General features: G+C 37.1%; 1 long non-coding RNA gene across 1 annotated transcript; it reads right to left on the reverse strand.

Moving 5' to 3' along the window:
- Nucleotides 1-4592: 4592 nt before the first annotated feature.
- Nucleotides 4593-7888, reverse strand: LOC107968158 (uncharacterized). Its single transcript, XR_001709129.4, has 2 exons — nucleotides 6797-7888; nucleotides 4593-4771 (listed from the first exon to the last, which is right to left on the reverse strand). It is a non-coding gene; the product is annotated as an uncharacterized LOC107968158 (long non-coding RNA).
- Between the last annotated feature and the right edge of the window lie 5224 nt (nucleotides 7889-13112).

The raw sequence follows: 13112 nt of genomic DNA on the forward strand, positions 1-13112 counted from the left end.
AAAGGATATGAACAGACGCTTCCCAAAATAAGACATTTATGTGGCCAACAAACACATGAAAAAATGCTCATGATGACTAGCCATTAGAGAAATGCAACTCAAAACCACAATGAGATATCATCTCACACCAGTTAGAATGGCAATCATTAAAAAGTCAGGAAACAACAGATGCTGGAGAGGATGTGGAAAAATAGGAATGCTTTTACACTGCTGGTGAGAACATAAATTAGCTCAACCATTGTGGACGACAGTGTGGTGATTCCTCAAGGATCTAGAACCAGAAATACCATTTGACCCAGCAATCCCATTACTGGATATCTACCCAAAGGATTATAAATCATTCCACTGTAAAAACACATGTACACATACGTTTATTGCAGCACTATTTACAACAGCAAACTTGGAACCAACCCAAATGCCCAATAATAGACTGGATAAGGAAAATGCGGCACATATACACCATGGAATACTATGCAGCCATAAAAAATAATGAGTTCATGTCCTTTGCAGGGACATGAATGGAGCATGAAACCACCATTCTCCACAAACTAACACAGGAACAGAAAGCCAACCACATGTTCTCACTCATAAGTGGGAGTTGAACAATGAGAACACATGGACACAGGGAGGGGAACATCACATATTGGGTCCTGTCAGGGGGTAGGGGATAAGGGGAGGGATAGTATTAGGAGAAATACGTAGTGTAGATGATGGGTTGATGGGTGCAGCAAACCACCATGGGACATGTATACCTATGTAACAAACCTGCATGTTCTGCACACGTATCCTGAACTTAAAGTATAATAATAATAAAAAAAGAAAACATGGTATATATACACAATGGAGTAGTATTCAGCCTTCAGCCATAAAAAAGAATGAGATCCAGTCATTTGCAACAACATGGATGCAACTGGAGATCACTATGTTAAGTAAAATAAGCCAGGCACAGAAAGACAAACATCACATGTTCTCACTTATCTGTGGGATCCAAAAATCAAACAATTGAACTCATGCACATAGAGGATAGAAGAATGGCTACCATAGGCTGGGAAGGGTCATGGGGGGCTAGAGGAGAGGTGGGGATGGTTAATAGGTACCAGAAAAAATGGAAAGAATGAATAAGACTTCCTATTTGATAGCACAACAGGGTGACTATAGTCAATAAAAACTTAATTGTACATTTTAAAATAAAGAGTGTAACTGAATTGTCTGTAACTCAAAGGATAAATGTTTGAGGGGATGGATACCTCATTCCCCATGATGAGCTTATTTCACATTGCGCACATGTAACAAAACATATTGGGTACCTCATAATACATACACCTACTATGGACCCACACAAATTTTCTAAATTTAGAAAAATCATGAATACTGTTTTCAACATCATTCGATTCCAACTTTCTTGGTGTGTTTTCTGAATTTTTTTTTAATTAATTAATTTATTTTTTATTATACTTTAAGTTTTAGGGTACATGTGCACATTGTGCAGGTTAGTTACATATGTATACATGTGCTGTGCTGGTGCGCTGCACCCACTAACTCGTCATCTAGCATTAGGTATATCTCCCAATGCTATCCCTCCCCCCTCCCCCCACCCCACCACAGTCCCCAGAGTGTGATATTCCCCTTCCTGTGTCCATGTGATCTCATTGTTCAATTCCCACTTATGAGTGAGAATATGCGGTGTTTGGTTTTTTGTTCTTGTGATAGTTTACTGAGAATGATGATTTCCAATTTCATCCATGTCCCTACAAAGGACATGAACTCATCATTTTTTATGGCTGCATAGTATTCCATGGTGTATATGTGCCACATTTTCTTAATCCAGTCTATCATTGTTGGACATTTGGGTTGGTTCCAAGTCTTTGCTATTGTGAATAATGCCGCAACAAACATACGGGTGCATGTGTCTTTATAGCAGCATGATTTATAGTCATTTGGGTATATACCCAGTAATGGGATGGCTGGGTCAAATGGTATTTCTAGTTCTAGATCCCTGAGGAATCGCCACACTGACTTCCACAATGGTTGAACTAGTTTACAGTCCCACCAACAGTGTAAAAGTGTTCCTTTTTCTCCACATCCTCTCCAGCACCTGTTGTTTCCTGACTTTTTAATGATTGCCATTCTAACTGGTGTGAGATGGTATCTCATAGTGGTTTTGATTTGCATTTCTCTGATGGCCAGTGATGATGAGCATTTTTTCATGTGTTTTTTGGCTGCATAAATGTCTTCTTTTGAGAAGTGTCTGTTCATGTCCTTCGCCCACTTTTTGATGGGGTTGTTTGTTTTTTTCTTGTAAATTTGTTTGAGTTCATTGTAGATTCTGGATATTAGCCCTTTGTCAGATGAGTAGGTTGCAAAAATTTTCTCCCATTTTGTAGGTTGCCTGTTCACTCTGATGGTAGTTTCTTTTGCTGTAAAGTTCATATGGAACCAAAAAAGAGCCCGCATCACCAAGTCAATCCTAAGCCAAAAGAACAAAGCTGGAGGCATCATGCTACCTGACTTCAAACTATACTACAAGGCTACAGTAACCAAAACAGCATGGTACTGGTACCAAAACAGAGATATAGATCAATGGAACAGAACAGAGCCCTCAGAAATAACACCACATACCTACAACTATCTGATCTTTGACAAACCTGAGAAAAACAAGCAATGGGGAAAGGATTCCCTATTTAATAAATGGTGCTGGGAAAACTGGCTAGCCATATGTAGAAAGCTGAAACTGGATCCCTTATACAAAATCATTATATTTTGTACACCTTATACAAAAATCAATTCAAGATGGATTAAAGATTTAAACGTTAGACCTAAAACCATAAAAACCCTAGAAGAAAACCTAGGCATTACCATTCAGGACATAGGCGTGGGCAAGGACTTCATGTCCAAAACACCAAAAGCAATGGCAACAAAAGACAAAATTGACAAATGGGATCTAATTAAAATAAAGAGCTTCTGCACAGCAAAAGAAACTACCATCAGAGTGAATTTTTAACCATATACCCTCTTCCTCTTCATGCAGATATCAAAAACCAGTGGAACAAAAAGAAAATGAGAGAAGGTTAAACAATATATTTAGTTCCTCCACTCTTGGTGCAACAACTTTTGCTTTTTTATCCATAACTTCCTCTCTTCCCAATTAGTTATACAGAAATCATTCTCTCTATCTAAGTAGAAAAAGAAAATGAATAAAGATTAATTAACTATACCATATGCTTACGTTTGATATAAAACATGACCCAAAATAGTATTTTTAAATTATACAGGATCTTAATTATCTCTTACACAAAACCTGTATTTCATAACTAATTGAAAGTTAAATTCTAATATTTGGCACTGGAGTGTATAAATGTTGGCAACACATAGATATAGAGCCTTCGGTTTTGGCTAATTTGAGCCATTATTCTGACTCACATAAACCTTAATATTTCAGTTAGCCTCACTAGGCTCCCTATTCCATTTGGAAAGAGCAGGACAAACAATTCACTTTCAGACAAGATCTTTGCTTCTCTTGATATATAAAAATGGTCTGCTTTCCCTTCCAGAGGGGAAAAAAAGATTTATAATAAGAAAAACCACTACGTTTTTACCTTAAGGACAAAATCCAGAACATCCTAACCTAAATTATCTCTCCTCTTCTGGTATCATATGTGCATGCTTGTATTAGTATTCAACATTTAATTTGATTAAATACTCTATTTACATATCTAATAGTTGCACTGCATGATTATACTCCTTTTGTAGAATGGGAATATTTTTTAAATCCCCTTCATAGAGTCTGATTAATGCATTTAGTAAAATTTATCATTAACTTGCTACTAATTACTGAAATAATAAGGGAGAGGTGTTTGTTTGTTTGTTTGAGACAGAGTCTCACTCTGTTGCCCAGGCTGGAGTGCAGTGGTGCCATCTCGGCTCACTGCAACTTCCACCACCTAGGTTTAAGTGATTCTCCTGCCTCAGCCTCCTGAGTAGCATGGATTACAAGCGCCCGACACCACGCCTGGCTAATTTTTGTATTTTTCATAGAGATGGGGTTTCACCATGTTGGCCAGGCTGGTCTTGAACTGCTGACCTCAAGTGATCTGCCCAGCTCAGCCTCCCAAAGTGCTGGGATTACAGGCACGAGCCACCACGCCCAGCCAGGGAGAAGTTTTTATTTAAGGGAACAGTGATCAGATTACTAAGAGAGGAAGATGGGAAGGAGAAATAGACAAGAAACAAATGAAAAAAATGTGGTTTTAAAATGTTTTGGAAACAATACAGTATCTGTTCACATAGAAACTAGAAAGCCTGACCATCAAACGGAATAAATAAGCCATTTGGGTTCTTTTTTTCAAGAGTGGTTGCTTATCTAGATATTTAGCTGAAGCCATGCTTGCTGGCTACAATTATTGGCTGCATACACCTGGCTCAGGTATTATTCTTTAATAATGCCTAAGATGATTGTCTGATTGTCTGTTTACCTTGGTACTTAAACTGGTCAACAAAACTATTAACTGGGAAAAACCAAAGGCATAGAATGGAAAGAACTGCCTTTGTTTAAACAGTAGGTAGTCCCTATAAATAACACACCAAATTACAAATTGCATACAGATGTGGTTCATTTAACCTTCATTCAACTGTTATTGAATTTCCACTCTGTGTCAGGTGTTACAAAGTTCCTGTCTCCAACTTGGTGTTGATCCAACTCTCCATTTTTCACTGTTCTCTGTCTCCAAGCCTTCTTCTCTTCTGAATTGCACACCAGTAGCAATCTAATAAACTAAATGCAAAGAGAAATCCTTGAAAGTTCTCTCCTTGAAATAGACAGGCACCATGGCCTACTGGAAAGAACACAGACTTTAGGCAAAAACAGATTGATTTTTAAATCTGAAATTTGACTCTTAATAATGTTGTGTCTTCAACTTCTTTAGCTATGAGAATAAGAATTGTGCCCTCCTCATAGAATTCTTATAAGGATTAAACGTGATAATACACGTGAAATACATAGAACATAGTACGTATGTGATAAACAAGGCAATTTTTTAAATATAAACATTATCTTTCAAGGTTCTGGGATTTTATTCCCAGTTCTGGTCTAACAGCCGAAAGTCCATGTTCCATGGGTACTTTGGAATGTATGTACATTGTATGCAGTTCCCTTCATGTGTCAACCACTAGTTTTAAGTGGGAAAAAAATAATGTTTTTCAAGTGCAGTTCCTGGCTTTTTCCCAATGCTCCAACAACCTATCTACTGTATTTATTTCCTGTCTCTCACTGTGTTTCTATCCCCCACCACCACCTTTTCCCATTCCAGTTTACCAAACAGAAATTCCAAAAAAGAAAATACCTGAATCTGGAACTGAGTTTAGACTCACCTAACCAGCTCACCTGCAGGTTAACTGTTTTATAATCACCACATGAAGCACACATAATAAACAAAACAATATACCCTCTTACAGAGATGCACACTCACATGAGACACCACACAGCATTTGCTGCTTTCTCACATATCTATTCTCAGACATTTCCCTGCCCTCCCTCAGCAAGTCTATCAAAAGCTCAAATTTTCTGCAAGGAAGCAATTCTCTAGACATATATACATAGGAACATTATTTTGAATAAAAAGTATAAAAATTGGGAAAATGTACATAGCTCTTCACATGTAACATTTAAGTAAATTTAAAAATACGCACAACACAATAAATCATATTTTGTAAGGGTACATACATATTCAACGGCATACAAAAAACACATCAGAATGAGTGCCTACAGGGAAGAAGGTATTGGAAACATGAATCAAAAATTAAAAGAAAAAAATAAAACAAAAGAGTAGACTTGCACAGATGAATTATGGTTAAGTGCCATTAAGTAGGGCTATTTTAACTACTGGGATTTAAGAAAGATAATTCAAGCAAATGTTTTATTGTATTAGAAATGTTAGGCTAAGCTCTGCTGTAGTAACATACAAACTCTAAAGATAAACGTATTACTTGTATTATTATTATTACAAAGCTGATATTCTTGAATATGATTTAACTCTGAAAGCTTTCAGGCTCTTTAAAACCTGAACCACAGAATTAGACAGGCTTAGTCATTGATAGTACTGAATTCATCAGACTTTCTAACACTGGAGACTACAACTCTAAAACAATACAGAGGCATAGGCCTGAATGTGTGCCTCCTTTCTGTGGGCAGCTAGCTCGCAAAGAGAATGGGGAGAGAAAGAGGGTTTAATCTTCAAATGTTCAGTTTGTCCTTCCAAATTCACCAAATTGCTACTTGTTTCCCTTTATGGAAGTGGAGTAAGGGAGTGGGGAGAGCACAGGAATATTAACCTAACGGAACTCTCTTTACATGGGAGGAAGCATTAGGAGTAGAGAAGTTTCCCATCCTACCTTAAATACTGACTAAACCACAGTGAAAGTTTAAATAAATCTTTTGCCACATTTTTAGTCAGCTTAAAAAATTATACTACCACTATTGAATTAAGACCCTTAAATACAGTCATGCATTGTTTAGCAACAGGGATATATTCTGAGAAATGTGTCATTAGGCAACTTCATCATTGTGTGGGCATCACAGAGTGTACTCACACAAACCTAAATGGTCTACTACTGCACCTTTAGGCTATATGATATAGCTTATTGCTCCTAGACTACAAAGCTGTGCAGCATGTTACCGTACTGAGTGCTGTAGGCAAGCATAACACAATGTTAAGTATTTGCATATCTAAACATAGAAAGCATACAGTAAAAATACAATATAGGAAATTTTTTAAAAGTTACACCTGTTTAGGGCACTTACCATGAATGGGGCTTGCACCACTGGAAGCTGCTTTATGTGAGTCAGTGAGTGAGTAAGTGGTGAGTGAATGTGATGGCCTAGGATACTACTGTATGCAACTGTAGACTACAAACACTGTACACATACTCTACACTGAATTTATTTTTAAAAAATTCTTTTCTCAATAATAAACTAACCTTAGCTTGCTGTAACTATTTCGCTTTATAAACTTTTTGATTTTTTTTAACTTTTTGACTCTTTTGTAATAACACTTAGCTTAAACACAAACACATCCTAAAAATGTACAAAAAATATTTTCTTTCTTCATATCCTTATTCCATGAGTTTTTTTTCTATTTAATTTTTTTTTTACTTTTTAAACTTTATTGTTAAAAACTAAAACCCAGGCTAGGTGCAGTAGCTCATGCCTGTAATCCCAGCACTGTGGGAGGCTGAGGAGTGTAGATCATTTGAGGCAAGAATTCAAAACCAGCTTGGTCAACATAGCAAGACCCCGTCCCTACTAAAAAATTAAATTAAATTAAAAATTCACTGGGCATAGTGGCACATTTCTATAGTCCCAGCTGCTCAGGAGGCTGAGGCAAGAAAATCACTTGAGCATAGGAGTTTGATGTGCAGTCAGCAATGATCATGCCACTGCACTCCAGCCTGGGTGACAGAGCAAGACCCCGACTCAAAAAAAAAAAAAAAAAAAAGCTAAAACACAAACACCCACATTAGCCTAGACCTACACAGGGTCGTGATCAACAGTATCACTCTCTTCCAACTCCACATCTTATTCCACTGGAAACTCATCAGGTACAATAACATATGTAAAGCTGTCATCTCCTATGCCTTCTTCTGGAATACCTCCTGCAGGACCTGCCTGAAGCTGTTTTACAGCATATTATCTATATATCTATATCTCTATATCTATATGTCTATATATAGATATAGAGATATAGATAAAAGAGCATGCTGTAAACTAACAATTAAAAGTATGGTATAGCACATATACCAGTAACTTATTAATAGTATTTTATGGTCATTATCAAGTATTATGTCCTATACAATAATTGTATATGCTATACTCTTGTATGCCTGGCAGCACAGTAGGTTTGTTTACACCAGCATCACCACAAACATGTGAGTAATGTCTTGCACTATGATGTCACTACAGCTACTGTGTCACTAGGCAATAGGAATTTTTCAGTTCCATTATAATTTTATAGGACTACCATTATATACACAGTCCATCATTGACTGAAATATTGTTATACAGTGCCTGGTTATAGCTAATTTTATTTGAACAAACTTTAGATATTCTTACTTCTAAATAATATTCTTTGTATTCTACCAATATTATAGCTTAAGTGAAACTAATTTTTTCTCTTGTTTACTGAAATGTAAAAACCAGTTCAGGACACCATTACTAGTCCTCTAATAGCTTACTAAGTCACGTAATTCATTCCCATACAATGAAATAGAAAATAATTTAGGCTATTATGAGGTCTGTAATTGGTTACTTCTAATGCTATTTTAAGCTATACCAGATTCAACACATTTTATAGAAAATATTGAACAACATCCTAAATTCATATATACTTTTTGAACTATTTTGATTTCTATTCACTTGTCTTTTCAAAGGGGAAATTGAATCTCTTCTCATAAGTCATACTATCTAAAGGAATAACTTAAAGCAAATATTTTTAGATATGTTTTGGGCAAGAAATACAGGACTTGAAATAATACCTTTTAGATAGTATACACCATACATTTTCTGACCACTATATAGTTCAGATTGCTTAAATTCACAGACATCTTTTTTAAAATCTGCACATATTCCACCACATATCTCAAACTATTCCTTATCATTAGTTCTTGTTCTCTTTAAGAAAGATACTATGATAAATTTGGCGTTATTGTCAGGTACTTCTGATGCTGAAGAAGCCAATGATTATATAGTGCATATTTGATGTGTTATGAATGCACAATTTATATTTAAAACGGAGAATTCTTTTCCTTTACATTTATTTAGTGGGTATCACCATGGTAACTGAGCACTTTCACAAAGCCTAATTTATGACACAAAAAACATAAAGAAAAGAAAGAGCTTATACTTTCCATATTTTGCATATTGATAGAAAAACTTCTTGGTTGACACATATTTAGGGAGGAAAGAAAGAGATGCAGGAGATGATATGGACAAAAGCAATCTCTTTTAATATGTAAAGATTCTGACTTCTCAAACCTATGTTGTAAGAAAAACTTCCCCAGGAAAAAAGCTTTTTCACAAAGAATAATTCAATCTCACGATAGAAAGGGCCACAGAAATAATCTCTCCTAACCCTCTTGTTTTAAAGATGAGATCCCTGAAGCTTAGTCCATTGGTCTGAACTCTTCAAGATCACACACCCAGTTTGTAACAGAACTCAGTTTCAACCCCAAGCCAGTTGCCTTCTAGTCCTGTGTTCTTTCTATACAATCACATTTCAAATATTCCATTTCTACCTCTTGTCCTCATTAAAACACAACTACTTGGAGAAGTCTGATCTGATCAGAACACATTATTATTTTCCTTAATAGCTAGTTTTTAAAAAGCTTATAGTGCCAATCAAAAAAAGATAAATTGTAGTATAAAAACACATAAAATGTTAGGATGTAGTCTTTTTTTAAGTTTGTTTATGACAAATGTCAAGAACCATGAAGTATCAGATTTTACCCTAGTTGCAAGCTAACAAATTAGCTCATTAGAGACAAAAAAATAGATTATTTCTCACGGCAATAGCAGTAGCTAGAGTATCAACATTTGCAACATGTCCCCAAGAGTAATGCAAAGAGGGCCAATGATGCTTGCACATGCAATGGGATGTTACAAAAGAAGAACCCTAAACTTAGAGAGTAGAAATATTTTTATTACAGACAGTGAGCCGACCTGATCTTTCCGTAGAAGGGATACTAATTTTGTTATACTGGACGGTAAGCTAATATGTTCTTTACTCCAGAGAAAAATATTATCTCTATTTTTCAAGGCTATTTTTATACAAATATCCTTAAATAGTCCAGAAAAAAAATCAGCCTCTATTTGCAGAAGCACAAGAGACCTTTTGAGAATTGTCTTGAAACTATAACCACCTCTCATTGTTACATTTTCTTAGCCTCTGAAAATTTTTCACATGAGTACAACACTCCATCAGTTATGATGATTAATCTGAACAATAGCGGTCAAATCCTGCCTGCCGTCAATTCTTTAAAAAGTTTTATTAAAACACAGCCATTCATATATGTATTGTCTCTGACTGTTTTCATTCTTTAATAGCAGAGTTCACTATACCTTGACTATCAGCCTATTGCTGAGTAGCTTTTGTGATGAAAAGCACATCACTGTCAGACTTCAAATGGTCTAGAAAAACACATATTAATATATAACACAAAATACTTTCAAAGGCCCCAATAGTGTGGCCAGAGTCAGCTAATCAGACAGGAAAAGCAATTTCATAATCTGAAAAAGTGTTAATGGAAGGGAGGCAACATTATATACCTCCAAGATGTAGGCAGCCTGCCAGAAATGGGTGAGGGCTCCAATCCCATGTGATGTGTCTTCCATTTCTGGAGGACAAATGGGTTAACTTTTGGCAGGAGTTGCAAGTCTTCTATGCAGAAATATCCTCTGCATCAGAAACATAGAGTCCTTTACTTTGTGCCCAATCTGTGATGGTGAATGTGTTGCCATGCCCAGGGTAAGGATGGAACCAGGAAGCACTGACAGCAATCTGGGCAGAGCAAACTTGATCAATAGTGTAATTCCAGCTGTTCATATCAGAGAATGAGCCCATATCATGGGCACCTAGAGAGTGACCCAGACAGTTTCATCAGCAGCTACAATTTGTTTCCATAATTTCCCAGGCCCAAAGAGGTGTGTCTTGAATTTGCCAGCCATAATTTTTCCACACCAGCAGCTAGGACATTGGTTACAACCTACAGTCGGTAAATATATAAGGTTAGTCAAGGGGAGTATCATCCAGAGGCAAGAGAAAAGCCTTGAGTTCTGCCCACTGTGCAGAATATTTATGTCCATTCTCAGTTCTATTATAGCTGGTGCTCAGGCTGAACAGCTGAGGGCCCATCCCACAAAGGGATAGCTGCCACTTTTTCACATGAAGCCAAGATGTTATCTGGACTGACTGCAGTCCTGAAAATATCATTTCCTTTAGACAAATGAGACTTGTGAAACCCTTCTCACCTTAATAGTTGTTGATCCTGAGTTCACTCACCCAAAAATTGGAATATCAGGATAGAGAGTCAAAAGCCCTCCAAGGTTCAGGCCTTCAGTTTCAATAAAAGCACAGTAGCAAGCCAACAGGTGCTTTCAAAAAGAGTGTGCATGGTGTCAATATAAGGAAAGTGATGCATCTAAAGTAAAGCCCCAGGGGTGCCTCAGGTGGAAGCTGCCTCCCTTTGCCAGAGGCTCAAGATGGAAAAATCATTAGTCACTGAGACTATAGCTTGAGGAGGTCATCCAGTTTGTGGGATCCCAAAAGTATTATTACTTTCCTACGGATAGCTCTTCTTGATCAGAATTCCCTTTGGTACTTACGGAATGGAAGGTACAAGCATATTCACATCAATTTCTACTATATATTCAAATATAGAAGCAACAAAAGCAGTACATTGAATTGTTCCAAAGGGCCCTACCAACTACAAACTTACATTAGTGTCTCTTACCCCACTGTAAACTTTGCCCAGTCAGATAAGTTGAACCTGGGCTTCCTTCCCGACTCAAGACCAGGTAGAATAATGACATGGACGCCTGCATCCAATAAGGTCATACGAGTTTGAGTCTTTCTCCCTGAAGTTCTCTAGCATACTTAACTAGGTGAATATGTCCTTTGATCCCTCTTAAGGATGGGGAGACCTCAGCCTCACCCCTATTCATCTTTCTCCATAATGAAGCTACAGAGGAGGCAGGAGGTGGCAAGAAGTGACATAGGGGCTTTATGAAAAGATGCAAAGGGAAAAAGTGGGGTAGCACAGCTCATAGCTCATGACTCAACCAAACGAACTTCTAATGTTCTCATTCTGACCAAAATTCTATATCAATTGGCAAGATTCTTATGGCTAGCAGCATCAATTTCAGTATTACAGACCCCTGCATATAACATAACACCCACAACCACATCACATTCTCACTGGGGGTGCAAGGGTTATGCCCTTTGCCCAACTCAAGCCTGACACAGCAACAACTTTTTTAAGGAATTCACCTAAATCTGGAGCGTCTGCAAGCACCACTACCAAAATAACATTCTCTTAAATTCTTTCAAGTTTCAATATAAAAAATAGGGGAGTGTTCCAGGGCTGCAGCACTAACCATAAAATTGATCTAAGAATTTGGTTTAGTTTCTCATTCTTCAGTGGATCACCTTCATCAGCATCATAAACCCAATTTGGATCAGGAAAACCTCAAGTACTTGTTAATCCCTCATCTATGATTTGCCACAGTAGTTTGTCTCCAAAAAATCTCAAAGAAGCTCAAGAATCTCTTATAACAACCATGAATAATTTTTTTAAAAAAAGAAAGAAAAGTCAGAAGACTTTATTTTCATCTCTAAACGGGTCTAAGATTCAGATGATAGACTGCAGGAGGCACAAAGTCATATGATGGCATTTTGGTTGCCATTCTTTTTAAACAAGCATTATATAACCTACCCCTCATCTCTTGAGTAAATCAAGCAAGTGCTAGCCATTTGCCTGGTTTCTGTCTATGTGGTTTCAAATTTTCCTCCTTGACACTCAGTAGTAGTTTTTCTATAAATAGTATCACACAGAGGTAAGAACCTTCTGGTCTCCCCAGGGCAAATTTTAATAATACTTGTTACCATAGGGTGGACCTGAGCCTGACCACCAGATTGAAAAGATAGTCTTCCTGCCCAGAGGAGAATTAGATACAATCAGGGCACCATTCAGACAGCTGCCTTTGAATTTACTTCTGAGTTCTCAGGCTGCAACACCCTCCCAAATTCATCCTCATTAACACCCATTAAAGTAGAAGATTATTAATTGTCCTGTTGACCATATAGTTTGGTCAAATGTCTGCTATCAACACATGGCATTGCCTTAAATCAGCCATAAGGATCTCATTCTTCCTCTTCCAAAAACTCATGTCTCTTTCAGCATCCCATGCTCATCATCAAAACTATCAAGGACTTAGAAGGGTCTGAAATTTTACCATATATGAAAGCTAACAAGAAAAGCAGCCATAGTTTCATGGAGACTGATTAGAAATGTGAGACTCCTGCCTCAGAGACAACGTTCAGTCTATTCCTCAAAGCTATTGCCGA

Source organism: Pan troglodytes, chromosome 15 (genome assembly GCF_028858775.2).
Source record: "Pan troglodytes isolate AG18354 chromosome 15, NHGRI_mPanTro3-v2.0_pri, whole genome shotgun sequence".
Lineage (NCBI taxonomy): Eukaryota > Metazoa > Chordata > Mammalia > Primates > Hominidae > Pan > Pan troglodytes.